Source organism: Lactuca virosa, chromosome 5, assembly GCF_052849685.1.
Source record: "Lactuca virosa cultivar CGN04683 chromosome 5, Lactuca_virosa_CGN04683_v6, whole genome shotgun sequence".
In the NCBI taxonomy this organism is placed as follows: domain Eukaryota; kingdom Viridiplantae; phylum Streptophyta; class Magnoliopsida; order Asterales; family Asteraceae; genus Lactuca; species Lactuca virosa.
Genome location: NC_136430.1, coordinates 98015710 through 98029607, shown reverse-complemented (window position 1 = coordinate 98029607; position 13898 = coordinate 98015710).

Below are 13898 nucleotides of genomic sequence, written 5' to 3'. Positions count from 1 at the left end.
GAGGCAGCAAAGGAGGCTATATGGCTAAAGAACTTCATCGGAGACCTTGGAGTTATACCAGCTATAGGAGCCAATGGAGATTTTCTGTGACAGCAATAGTGCGGTTGCCTTAGCCAAGGAACCAAGAGATCATGGGAGATCCAGACACATTGACAGAAAATATCACTTCATCAGACATCGAATAGAAGAAGGAATCCTCGTGGCAAAGAGGGTATCATCGGATGAGAACCCAGCAGATCCCCTCACGAAGGGACTGACTCGGGCTAAGCATCTCCAGCATGCTCGGAGCATAGGGCTGAAGGATGATATTAGTTTTAGTAGTTAGATAATCTTGAAATTTGTAAAATGTAATTGACATTTGATGATAAATAAAAGTTGTTATTTATGAGTAAAGTGTTGCTGTCTCTTGTCAATCGTTTACTATTATTTCTTTTTGCATGTTTTGACTTCCAGAATAATTATGTTATGGTTTATATCATATTATTCAAACTCTCCACAGTCGGTCATATGTTGGAAGTAGATATGAATTAAGACTGTCATGGGTTGGCTTGTAGAGGTCTAAGATGTTAGACAAAGCGGGGCTACAGCACTCATGAGTGCTCATAAGTTCTGAGTATTGGATTCAACCCACGCTCACTTGTATCACTTCATGGAATTTATCTCGAGTGATCGTGAGACGGTAATATCATATAAGTCTTCAAACCTAGAGATATGATTTGTTGTCTATGAGTTGGTTATGCATTGATTGCACGAAAACGCATTGGTAACTCGATGTTATAAACCGTGCTTTTGTGTGTAATTCAACAAGTAGTAGAGCAAACATATGAGTCGAAGTTTATCTGTTCCTTCTAGGATTAGAAGCGATATCTGGGCCCCTCGATGATTTTGTTTTGACCTATGTATCGGGCCCGGTCAGAACTAAATTGATGTGTTCAGTTAAGTTCTATGTCAAACAAATCGGAAATCGGGAAACAAATGTTGGACAATAAGCAAGACCATGTTCCATGTATTTGTCCGGCTGATATCTAGAACAGAGGATTATATGATCACTTATCTAAAATGGCGCTTCATAGTTCAACAGAGTTTTAAGAGCTACGATTGTTGATCGGTTCCTAAAGTCATACTTGCAACTATAGTTATTAAACTTATCCAAGTGGGAGACTGTTGGAGATAGTGTCTAAGTCCATAACTATATTTGGTATGTACTTGACCCGACCCGGCATGGTCCATTTGGGTTGCACTTCACCCGAACAATTTACGGATAATCTTTTGAGAATAGTATAAGTTATGATTTATTAATATATTATAAGTTCTAATATATTAATATAAAATCATATTATTTAATTAGTATTGATCTATAATTAATCTAGAATTAATTTAGAGATCAAAAGTATGACTAATTAAATATGGGCTCTTGTATTTATATAGTGTGGGCTAATGCTTATTTGGAATGGGCTAGGCTTGCATGGAAAGTCCATGGATACTCCATGGAGCTTTAACCCATGGATCTCATGGAAATGAAAAGACATGGGTATTAGGGTTTACATGAATGTAACCCTCATCCACCACACTATATAAAGGAGGCTTTGGTTCTTGAAATCACATGAGTTGATGTGTGTAAACTAAGAGGGCCGATTTCAAGAAGTTTGTGACTATTCTCTCAAGTTTCTAAGTTTGTGGTGATTTGTGACTTCCATTTGAGGCATCCACATTATTGGTGCTAGGCTCTAAAACTCCAAGCAATCAACTACAACTACAAGGTAAGTAATTCTACTAGCTTTATTTGATTCAAGTTCCCCATGCCATGCTAGATAGGATAAGAACCTTGGAAAAATAATTATTTGCATGTATCATAGTCAAACATAGATCCAAGGTTTCTAGGGTTGCATGTACACCATAGGAGTGTTAGAATGCTCAAAACCCATCAGACCATACTTGTCTGAACTAGACATCTACAATGGGAGAAATTCAAGGTAGTTGATTTAAGTCCTTAATATAACATCCAAATGAAATATTAAGGCTAGGACCCAACACAAGACTTTACAATTCGGAAGAGGGATGCCGTAATCCAATTGTAAAATATTTGAAGGTAGGTAAATGACGATTTACCAATTTCCACCATGAAAAATGAAATTGATTATTAAGTTTTAAATGGATTGAAATTCCTAGATCCTTTGAGATTCATTGAATTTTTCAATGGCATGTTTAAATTTCAATTGTGCCCTTCAAGTTTGTGACTGGGATGTCGAGGATCAAAAACAAGGTGTGAATAACCATGCAAATTAGCTTGTGTACACCCAATGTTACAACCACCTAATCAATGTGTCGGTTAACCACACACGCTCCATTGATCTATGACTCATATCAAGCTACCCTTTGCCACACACTGTCAGTCCCAGGTTAGTGTGTCGGTTAACCACACACGCTCCACTAACGACTTAACAATGTGCAAAGTTCAATTTCATGGGTTAGCACCAAATTCACATTTTCCTAAGTAACTAAGATTTGGAATTTATAAGTGTTTAGTTACTTAGTATTTCATTATACTTTTAATGAGAATTTAACTGTCCTGTCAAACCTGTTCGGCTAACAACCCTCCACCAGTCAAGGAAGCGGTGGGTGAGAGTGGACACCCATTAAACTGCCATTTTATAGGCAGTAACCTTATACCTCCCTTATAGACCGGCTTCGTGAATGAGGCCTACTAACGGTAAGACTGACTTTGTTCTTATATATATATACATATATATATATATATATATATATATATATATATATATATATATATATATATATATATATATATATATATATATTAAACCTATAATATTATAATAGTATAAGGATTGAATTTTAAACTTTTAAAGTTCTAGGGTTTGGAACTAAATGTTTGAAAGTGAGACTTTGCATTTACAAATTCCAAAACTTGAGGGCAAGTTTTGAACTATTCAAAAACTTTTGGTATCCATAACTTATGAGTTTAATATAGGTTTTATGAAAAGACTCTTGACATTCCATAACTTGAGGACAAGTTATCGAGTTCATAAAGACATTTATGTAAAAGACTCTTTAAGTTCCATAACTTGAGGACAAGTTATGCAAGACTTAAAACCATTTTATGATGACATTTAAAAATGAGACTTTTCACTCTCCATAACTTGAGGACAAGTTGTGGATTTCACCAAAAACAATTAGATCAAAAATTTCAACTACCAAAATCAAACAATTTGCCTATGATCTAATTAAACTCATAAGTTAAGATAATTCATATCAAACAAGTTTCAAGAAATTAGCCTAATCATATAAACTAATACAAATCATGAAACTTTGACAATTATCTTTTATTTGGATGAGAATCATCATTACCATAACAACAAAATCAAATTTTATGAACTAAAACATTTTGTGGTAATGATTCTAATCCAAAACAGGCCAAAAAAAACTCGAAAATCTGCCCACTGGAGCACCAACTCGGCAAGTACATGAACTGGACTCATCGAGTTGGCCATTTTCTGAAGGGACTCGGTGAGTCACCCAGTGGACTCGGCGAGTTCACTGGGCAGAAGGCAGAAAAATCGATTTTTTTACTTTGAAAACCAATAAAACATCAAGTATAATGGAAAACAACCCTAGGCTCTGATACCACTGATGGGTTTTAGTATACTACAACATCCTATGGTGCACATACAACCCTAAATGCTTTGGATCTTTGTTTTCTCTAATTATACATGTAATATTGTTTCCAAAGCATTAAGCCTACAACTAGCATACAAATGACATAATCAACATAAAATTGAGTTATAGAGTTACCTCTTTGTTGTAGCTTGTAGTTTTCTTGAGTTTGGCCTTTAAGAACTTAGTGCCCCAAGTGTTGCACCTCAAATGGAATCACAACACACCTAGAACAAATGATGACTTTTGAGAGAGTTTCTTCCACTCAAATCGACTATAGTGACTCCAAGAACACTAGTGTGCAATTTTGGATACTAAGGGGCTTCTTATATAGTGTGGCAAAACTAGGGTTACACCATGTAAACCCTAATGGCCATGACCTTCCATATTCCTTAGGCTCCATGGGTTTAAACCTCCATGGATCATCCATGGGTTGTCACATGGGTTTAGCCCAACCTAAGGAATCATGGATCATTGACCCACACCATAAGAATGAATGATTTACCAAATCAACCCCTTATATTTAATTAGTCTCTTTTGATCACAAAATTAATTTCAAACTGATTCTTGATCAATACTAGTTAAATAATATGATTTCATATTAATATATTAGAACTTATAATATATTAATAAATCATAAATAACCTCTTCTCAAAAGTCCATCCTATCAAATTGTCCTGGTGATATGCAACCCAAATGGACCATGCTACTCTCGGGTCAAGTACATACCAATTATAGTTATGGGCTTAGACACCTAATCCAACAATGATATGATTCTTGGGATTTGGACGTCCCAAGAGGAGAACACTTCAGATCTAGAGCCTTAAGGGGTTTTCATGCCATAAAGATGCCAACTTTGTGGCCATGGAAGTCCCATGCAACCTTTAGGACATCATTTTGGTCTTTTGAAGCTTCTAATTGCCATGAATGTGGATAAAGTTTAAGGCTTTACGTGATCATTTAGTCCCTAGAGTCTAGATCTATGACCTCATGGCCTATCTTGTAGTTTTGGTTGTTCTTGGATCAAGACATTGGCCTTTTTGGGTTAGGGTTAGAGCTTATTCCTTCTAGAGTGGGTTTTAGTGGGTAAAGATGGAAACTTTACCCTCCTGGATGTATTTTCGACCCAGATCTGGAATATGGGACTTGGATTTGAAGTCCAACTTTACCCTCCTGGATGTATTTTCGACCTAGATCTGGAATATGGGACTTGGATTTGAAGAATAAGGGCTTATTGCATTAAGAAGGGTTAACAGACTGAAGAACTCGACGAGTTCATAAAGGAACTCGACGAGTTCATAGAGGAACTCGACGATTTGGGCTGAAGTGTCCCGGTTCTGTTAAAAGGAAGAACTCGACGAGTTGAGGGAGGACTCGTCGAGTTGATTTGAAAAGGCACGATTCTGAGATTTATGGGAACCCAGCGAGTTAAAGGATAACTCGACGAGTTGAGTCAACTCGGAGCGTTGACTTTGAATTTGGCCTTAACTTTGACTTTGAACATAGTTAACCCTAAAGGGGTTATGAGTATGAAAAGGTATCTAAGGGGTTGTTTTGGTTCTGGGAGTGAGTAGAGCTGATTCCGGGGAAGAGACGTTTCAGCTAGCATCCGACATTAGAGGTGAGTTTTCCTCCTGTATGAACGGGTTGAAGGCACCAATGTCGGCCCGTATTTATGAATGTATGTATTCTGTACTAAGGTTCAATGTCGGGTGGAGCTCTAGGAATGTTTGTATGCTTGATGTCTTCGTGATTCTTACATGTGTCTGTATTTTTATGTTTCCATATTACGGTCCGATGTCGGGCAATGCCCGAGGAATGTTTGTATGCTTTTCGGATTACGGTCCGATGTCGAGCGGGGCCCAATGAATGTTTATATGCTTATGTTATGTGATTATTATATGTGTATTATTTGATATGTTTATATCTATACCGAGCTTTGCTCGATGCCGGGCGGGGCCCATGATATGTTATCATGTGATCATGTGATTATGTGTATGGTATGTGGTAGTTTGGGGAGACTCACTAAGCTCCGTGTTTACAGTTTTCAGTTTTGGTTTCAAGTACGTCTGGTAGCAAAAGGAAGAGCTCGGGATGACTGCATTGCACACACCATGATGTTTCAGCCCTGGATGTTTACTCTGATATATTTGAAATATGTTTTGATATGGATATACCGTTTATGATGTTTTGAGATACTATGACTCATGTTTTGATGAAATGATTTTAATAGCTAAGGTTTATTGTGATTTAAAAATGAGATTTTTGGTCATGAATTTTGGGATGTTACAAATCAAGTTTTCTTCGGTTCTAAAATTATTTTGCAGAAAGTGGTCCAATTTGGTATTAATGATCTCTCAAAGGCAAGTCTCATGTCTCTTTTAGCATATCCATTGAGTTTAATTTTTTCTTGTCTATAACTGTTTTTAAAAAATGTTAAATCTTGATTTAATGAATGCAGGTCAGCAGGTGGTAAAGGTGCAAGAATAGCAAAGTATAAAATATGGGATGATCATGGCTATGAGTTCTATCTAGTAGATACTAGAAGTACTAGTCTCTTCCAGACTTTCTTTCCAAATAAGAGGAGTAAATCCTCTTCCATTGTCCAGTTTCTTCACAAAAGAAACAAGATCCATATATGTGGGCTTTAGTAGATTTCTTGGGCTTAAAGGTGTTCAGTCCATAAAACATGGGCATATTAGATCACACTAGGTAACTCTTTTAGCCTTACATTATTCCAATGTTTAAACTAGCTTTTAATAAAATATCACGGTATTTATTGGAATATTGCTTGACCTGTTATATTATCAAATATATGTTTAAATTATCCAAGACTTCCTAGAAGTCATGAATAACTATTCCTAAATTGATGTTAGAAGCATCTTTAGCATCACAGTGATGCCTTTACTAGGTATCATGTTTAGGTTTATTGCTCAAAGCAAATAGTTTAGGACTAGGACCTTTAAGTGTATACAATTTCATATCTCTCACGAGATTGTCTCTTAAGACAGGAACCCATTCATTGAAGTTGTATCTATTGAATGTTATTGTTTCATTAACTCATTAAGAAAAATAACAATTCATGATAATGTGAATTATTTAACTACAAAATTTTAACAAAATTCATTTAGTATTTTCCACTACAAGAAAAAGACCCTTTTACGACGCGCAAACCACGACACTCATTGATTTATGTTACGCAAAAGAGAGTGACATTAAAAAAGTGTCATTTCTTCAAAAAAAATTAAGGATTTAGGTCACGCATTATTGCGTGCCCTTAAATTAGTGTCTCATGTAAAAAAATTAAAAACACGGAGGGCACTTTATCTAAAATGTGCATCCTCTGTGAATGTCGTTTTATATTTATTTAAGAAACGCACGTCTCTCTTCTTAGAGGGAAAATGAAATCCCCAAAAATTTTAAACCCCGCTTTCTTCTCCTACATTCGTATCGATCTGTTCTCTAACATCTCCTCTCCTTCGTCTCCGCCCTCACCCACCTCCACTACCTCCAACCCACACCGACTCTTCAAGCCTGCACAACGTAAGCTAGGGCTTTTTTTGATCGGAGACTTACACCCCATTCGCTTCACTCTCGATTGTAATGTCGTTCAACAACTACGACTCCTCCACCGTAATGGTGTTGTGACTCCTCAGGCTACAACATCGGCGACTACACACCTATCAATTAATCTCTCTCATACTCGTCATAGAAGAACGACAAGTAATCTATCACCATCGTTACATCAGTATCGACTCCTCATGCTCACTTGTCCACCTCCCCTCCACCCTACTCCATCTACTAAGACTCCTCAAGTTTGCACGCCCTAGGTCTGATTGCAGTAAGGTATGAAAAGGATGCTTCTACCCTGCCCTATTTCTTCAGACGTTCAACAAATAAGAGGAAACGCAATTTCTCATTCATCTCTCAACTTCATCTTCTCAATCAAGCAAAAAGGCTTATGATTTTTTCCTGCATCTGCGATTTCACCTGGTACTTTCGATTTCTCCTTAATGCCTCCGTTTTTTTCCTGCATCTACTTCTCATCTCTGAAAATAACTTGATTTCACCATTTCAGCTTACAACTATTGGTTTAGAACTTTAGATCCTTCAGGGAATTTGGGAAAAGAAATGTCATACCTATGGCCACACCTTCTTAAGTTAAACGGGTACATTTTTTCACATAAACGAGTTTTATATTTCCTTTTTTTGTTTTTTTCAAATTTTAAAATTCTGATTTTTTTTCATGGCAGGTTATATGGAAGCAACGTATGTGGTGAAGGGGGGTCTGAATTTCTTGCAAGTCCCTTTAACTTCTCATCTATACAAGAAAATGTAAACATAATATACCTCACTGGTAGTGACAAGGGAAGTGGTTGACTCAGATGGATAGAATATGATAACATTGTCTCTCTGTTACCGTTGCTTTTAGTTTCATTCTCTGAACAAGTTGTTGTTGTTTGGGAAGCTACATGTCAAGTGCAGGCAACAGGTATCCAATTATTAGTATATACAACTAGGCTACAAGAATAACTTCTTATAATCAAGAACCAACTAGTAAAACTAATGTTATATACTCTTTTATATGTGATGTATTTAAGTATAACTAGTTTTTTTCTAATAATTTCTGTTTATGATTTAGTGGACTAATGGTCATCTTTTTTTATTGTTTTTCTTGTTCCTAGGTGTTTTAAAGACCTGGTAGACAAGGACATTAGTTATATACTCTCTAATATGTCATGTTTTCTTGAAATTGTAGTGATTATCATAACTTATTCTCATGATACAGTAGGAGGTACTCAAAAACAAAATCAAGGCCTGCAATATGAAAGTGGAAGGTGAATCGCTTAAGTTTTAGTGAGAAGCATATCATAACCTTTTCTCTTTTAACATGACTGAACTTCAACTCAAACAGGTGAAAAGTTAATGAATTTTATTTGGTCAATTTCTTACAGATAAATTTTATAAGTTTTAAATATTTCTCATCAGATCTCAAGGTAAATCTCCCTTTTTCATTGTGCTTTTTTCATGTTTATTAATAGTAGTTTGATTTCATGTGTAGGATGGAGAAGCTTATGCTTACCTGCTAAATGTTCTTGCACCAGAACATTGCATCCCAACCACATTGAATACCAAGGATCTAGTATCCTCTTTCTTTGAGTTGTTCATCATGGAAGTAGGTGGATGTTGTTGAGTTGCAATATTTGGATTAAAAATATCTGGAACAGCTGCTGAGTCATACCCCCACCCCCACCCCCCACTTGACTTCCAGAAGCATTTTCTGCACTAAAATTCTGAGCATGCATCTGTTAAAGGTAAAACTTCTTTTGAGCTAAAATGTTACTCATAGCAGCATAATTTACAGGTTGAGATCCAAATGTTGCAGGATTAAACAAAAATCTTGAAGATAACCATTATTATATGTCATAGGATCCATAGGCAACATGGGATTTCCAGGTATTCCATTCCCAGGTGCTTGTTGGGATTTTTGCAAGTTACTCAAAACATCACCTGGCTGATGTGAACATAAACCACCAACCATCAACATCAAGAACATGACTTACCGGATTCAAAGCATCGATCCAACAATCCAGATTTTGAAGATTGTTTGAGAAGATATGATCGAGTCAATATGTCCACAAGATCAAGTCAACACCGCCATGGATTACAACCTTTTCGATTACAATTTCAGCTATATGAACATGAGCTTCCTATTTGCGTCCCCGGATTCATGGAACGGAATGGGAGGTGGGTTGGATTTATGTGGGACATCACCGTCAGCAGGTAAGAAAGTATTTTGGATTTTGTTTTGATCAATATGAATTATAAATGTGGGAATACATTATTTAAGAATTAGAGGTCCATATGGACTACCCCAGACCAGCCAAAATGACCTTGTCAAAGCCTAGACAAAATTTGGTCCTGAAAAAGCTCCTGCCGACTCCTGGAGTTTTTTCTTCCTGTTAATATGAAAGGCACCACAAAACAACTTTTGTTGAATAATTTATCCAGGACTATGTTAGGATTGGACCTCGTCCACCTAATCCCTTTTTGAATTTTATATATATATATATATATATATATATATATATATATATATATATATATATATATATATATATATATATATATATTGTTTTTACTAACTATTGTGTGCCAGAATGCACAGATCTAGACCACCGGATGAAAAGAATCAACAGTCATGATCTGAGGGTCTATAATATTACAATAGGGTAGCATGTATCATATAATCACAAAAATTATAGCAAAAGGGTAATTTGGTCAATTAACCTATTTTAAAAAAGGAAATTTTCGGATTTTAAGGGATCATTAATTCCCTTATTTTTAAAAATCTAAATTTTTTAAATTAATTCTAATTAAATTTTAATATTATTTTTAATAATAACCGATTTTATTCTGTCAGAATAACAAAAAGTCAACAATAAACTAGTAAATATATTTGTGGTTTTATTCTTGCAGAATATGGTTTCATTCAAGATATTTTTTATATTAAACATGCTTAAAGAATTATACAACATATTATCAAGAATAACATTTTCCAAGGAATACAAATTTTATTCTTTTAGAATCACTATTTACATTCATCCGTAAAGAATAAGACTATAAACAATTATTACATTCATTCTAAAAAATTATGACAAACAATGGTTTAAGGATTACATTTACTCTTAAAGATTAAAACTAAAAATGGTTAAAAAAGAAAAAAAACATCAAAATCTAACAAAAACACTAATCAATTCCGAAATAATATTATTGTTAAGAAACAATTTATAAATTCTGACAGAATACATTCTGCTAGAATGCACTATTGTTCTCCATGTTTCCTTCATTTTCCACATTAATGGCAACCTCTTCAAAACCTAAATCCACAAAGAAAACATAATCAACTTTCAGATATTAAAATTTTTAGTGCATTAAATAGAATAAAACAATAAATTCCGATAAATTCTAACAGAATGCATTTATATAAATAAATTCTAACATAATACATTACAGAATGCACTTAAATCATAGTATTTTCTTCTATATGCATAAACATTCTAAAACATGTATAAATGTATTCTGTTAGAATTATTAGCAACACATGGTTTATGTAATATTTATATTCTCATAGAATGAACATGTGTTTGCATTCTGATATGAAAAAAAAAATCTCCAGCTTAACCCTTTTCATGCAAATTCTGACAGAATGCCAGCTTAACCCTTTTCATCAAAGACAAATTTAGAACAATCAAGTATCAAAGAACAAATGGAAAATCAAGAACAATCTATCATTATTTAAGTCAGATTCTAAATTACAAAATCAACTTGAATGATGGATATTTAAAATTAAAGAAGAATGAGAGCACAATGTGCATACTAGTGAAATCAGAAATCAACAGGAAGGATAATCGGAAATCAAAGAATCGAAAATCAGTGAATAAATCAAATGGAAGATCCATGTGAAGAAACGTAAATCAGTAACATTTAGAGGAAGAATTGCAAGCAATCAAGATGTAGAAGAATAGGAAATCAAACACTGCAGGGAAAAAATCACAAAACCTTTCATGGGAACGGGAAAGATCGATACTCGCATAATCGCATCATCGTTGGTTCGATTACACACACAAGAATTGCATCATCGTTGGTGCAGATTGCATCTCTGCCCCTCATCTCTTCCAGAATCGTAAGTTAGATTAGTTTACCTCTCCTCGACAACATATGAAGATGATGACGTTGGTGATCGACGATGGTATTGGGCGGCAATGGTTGTCAGACTTGGTGAGGGGAAACAAGTAATACGACAGTGTTGATGGTGATGAATGGTCGTTGTTTTTGTAGGGTTAACAAACAAATTACCCTAATTTAAAGGATATTAAATGTTTTAAATATTTACCATAATTAAGTGTGCCAAAATTACTATTACACCCTTTTATGATTTATTATTGAATTTTATTTTTCTTAATTTTGATTGGTTGTTAGAGGCACACAATACTTATTGAAAACATTTGAACCTAATTATATATATATATATATATATATATATATATATATATATGTTGACTTAAATGTTGTGTTGACTTGTAGATGGTTGGTGGATCAAGGAGACAATCAGAGAAAGAAGTGAAGTATAGTAGAGAAGAATGTTAGTTAAACTGTTTTACAACAATACTTTTTTAGGAGCCTTACGGATGATGCTAAATTTGAGCAATTGTTGTAAGCACCTACGATAATTAGTGATAAGAAAACTAATATTATAACCCTGAAAAATAAATATAAATCGAGATATAAGGTCATAATTAGATCTTATTTAAAGATATGTGAGTCTGTGTAAGTGTGTAAGTGTGTGCACCCTCATTGACAAAAATCTAAGAAACTGAAATCAGATCATATAATCATATATATGTTTCTGAATTTGGAATTTGATATAATGGAATGGTATTTTTATACTTTTGCACACAGTCCTCACAACCCAACTGGAAAAGTTTTTCACATGGAAGAGCTACAGATGATTGCTGAATATTGCATAACAAAGGATTGCATAGTCGTGTACATTTCCAATTTTAGCCCCACTTGTTGTTTAGATGCTGTTACATTCTTCTCCTTTTCAAAAAAGTTGTTGCTCTTTTCCATGTGTGACATGATTTCATAAGAATTGGATGTGGATTGTAGATGCATATGGTGATGAGATCATTAGGCTTCAATTGAGGTAATTTTTCTTTTAACCTTGAGAACTTTAACATATGTTTATCAATAGAAAGATGCTTTCAAGGTGTTGCACAGTTGTATCTTGTTGTGGGTCCCAGTGAACGATATAACTATTTCAAATTGTCAATCACAGTTCTCGTAAAATTTGTTAAATATTTGCTCCTGCCGACAATGATTTTCTTTATAATTTCCTACCAAGAACATTAAAAGACATGAAGAAAAGAACAAGTGGTTGATGTTAAATATCCTGAATCACTGCATGCCCTTCTTCTTTTTTGACATCATGGATGGTAAAAAAAATGTATACATCCAACTATTCCATTCATCTTTTTCAGATCTCCGAAGTTTATAGGGTTCCTTATGTATTTATCAAGTATTCGATTGTAATGAACTGGAACTTTTTTATTATTTATTTATTTATTTATTTATTTATTTATTTATTTTTGCACTTATGTTGATATGTATATGTGCTTGTGTGTAGGCTGGTGTCAAAAAGCTTGCAGATGTTCACTTTTCCCTCATTTGACCACTCACATTTGGCACAAGTATTTGCAACTAACATTCCTTGTTTGATTCTTCTATTAATTATATTAGCATATTAATTTTTTTACTTTTATTTGATCAGGTCACAAGAATTATCGGAGCAGGGGTTCATTAGTCTTAAAGAATTATGAAAGGCAAGATGCAACTCTACTTAGTTGGAATTTGATGTTTATCATCTTTGTGTATATTTTTTTAGTTTGTATAGCATTACTTTGCAGAAGGTGTCCCTTGATATGCAATGTAGTATTAGGTTATATAGTTAGGGAAAACCTCTTAATAACAATGTACAATTAGATCCCCTTAATATCAATGTATTACAATTTTTTGACATGATGTTATTGGATGAAATTGATTGTTTTGGTATATATTTGTTTACATATTTTTGTATTATGCGTAAATGAGTATCGTAAAGACGCGTCGTAAATGCATATCGTAAATGGTTACTGAAGTTTATGACACGCAAATGTGTGTCATCTTCATTTATGACAGGGGCTTCCTTGATACGCATTGTGTGTCATAAACACGCGCGTCGTAAGTTTACGACACGCAAAAGCGTGTCGTCTTCCTTTATAACAAGGCCTTCCTTGATACGCATTGCGTGTCGTAAATGAGCGTCGTAAATGTGTGTCGTAACTATACGTTGTAAATGTGTGTCGTCTATAGACGACGCGCAAAATCGTGTCGTCTCTCGTTATGACAAGGCCTTCCTTAACACGCATTTGCGCGTCGTCTGAGCGTTTTACGACACGCATTGCGCGTCGTAAAAGGTTGTTTTTCTAGTAGTGTTCAATATTTAATCTTTAATAATTAATACCCTTTTAGTTTCCAAAAACATTAATTATCAAAGTCTAGGATCCAAATTGCAAAACAAATAAATGGTTAGGTATCCTTTATCCAATCCATTTGAATTCAACCTGGTAGATATCGATTATCAGTTATATCTGGCTATATAATTCCTAGATTTATGGGATCTC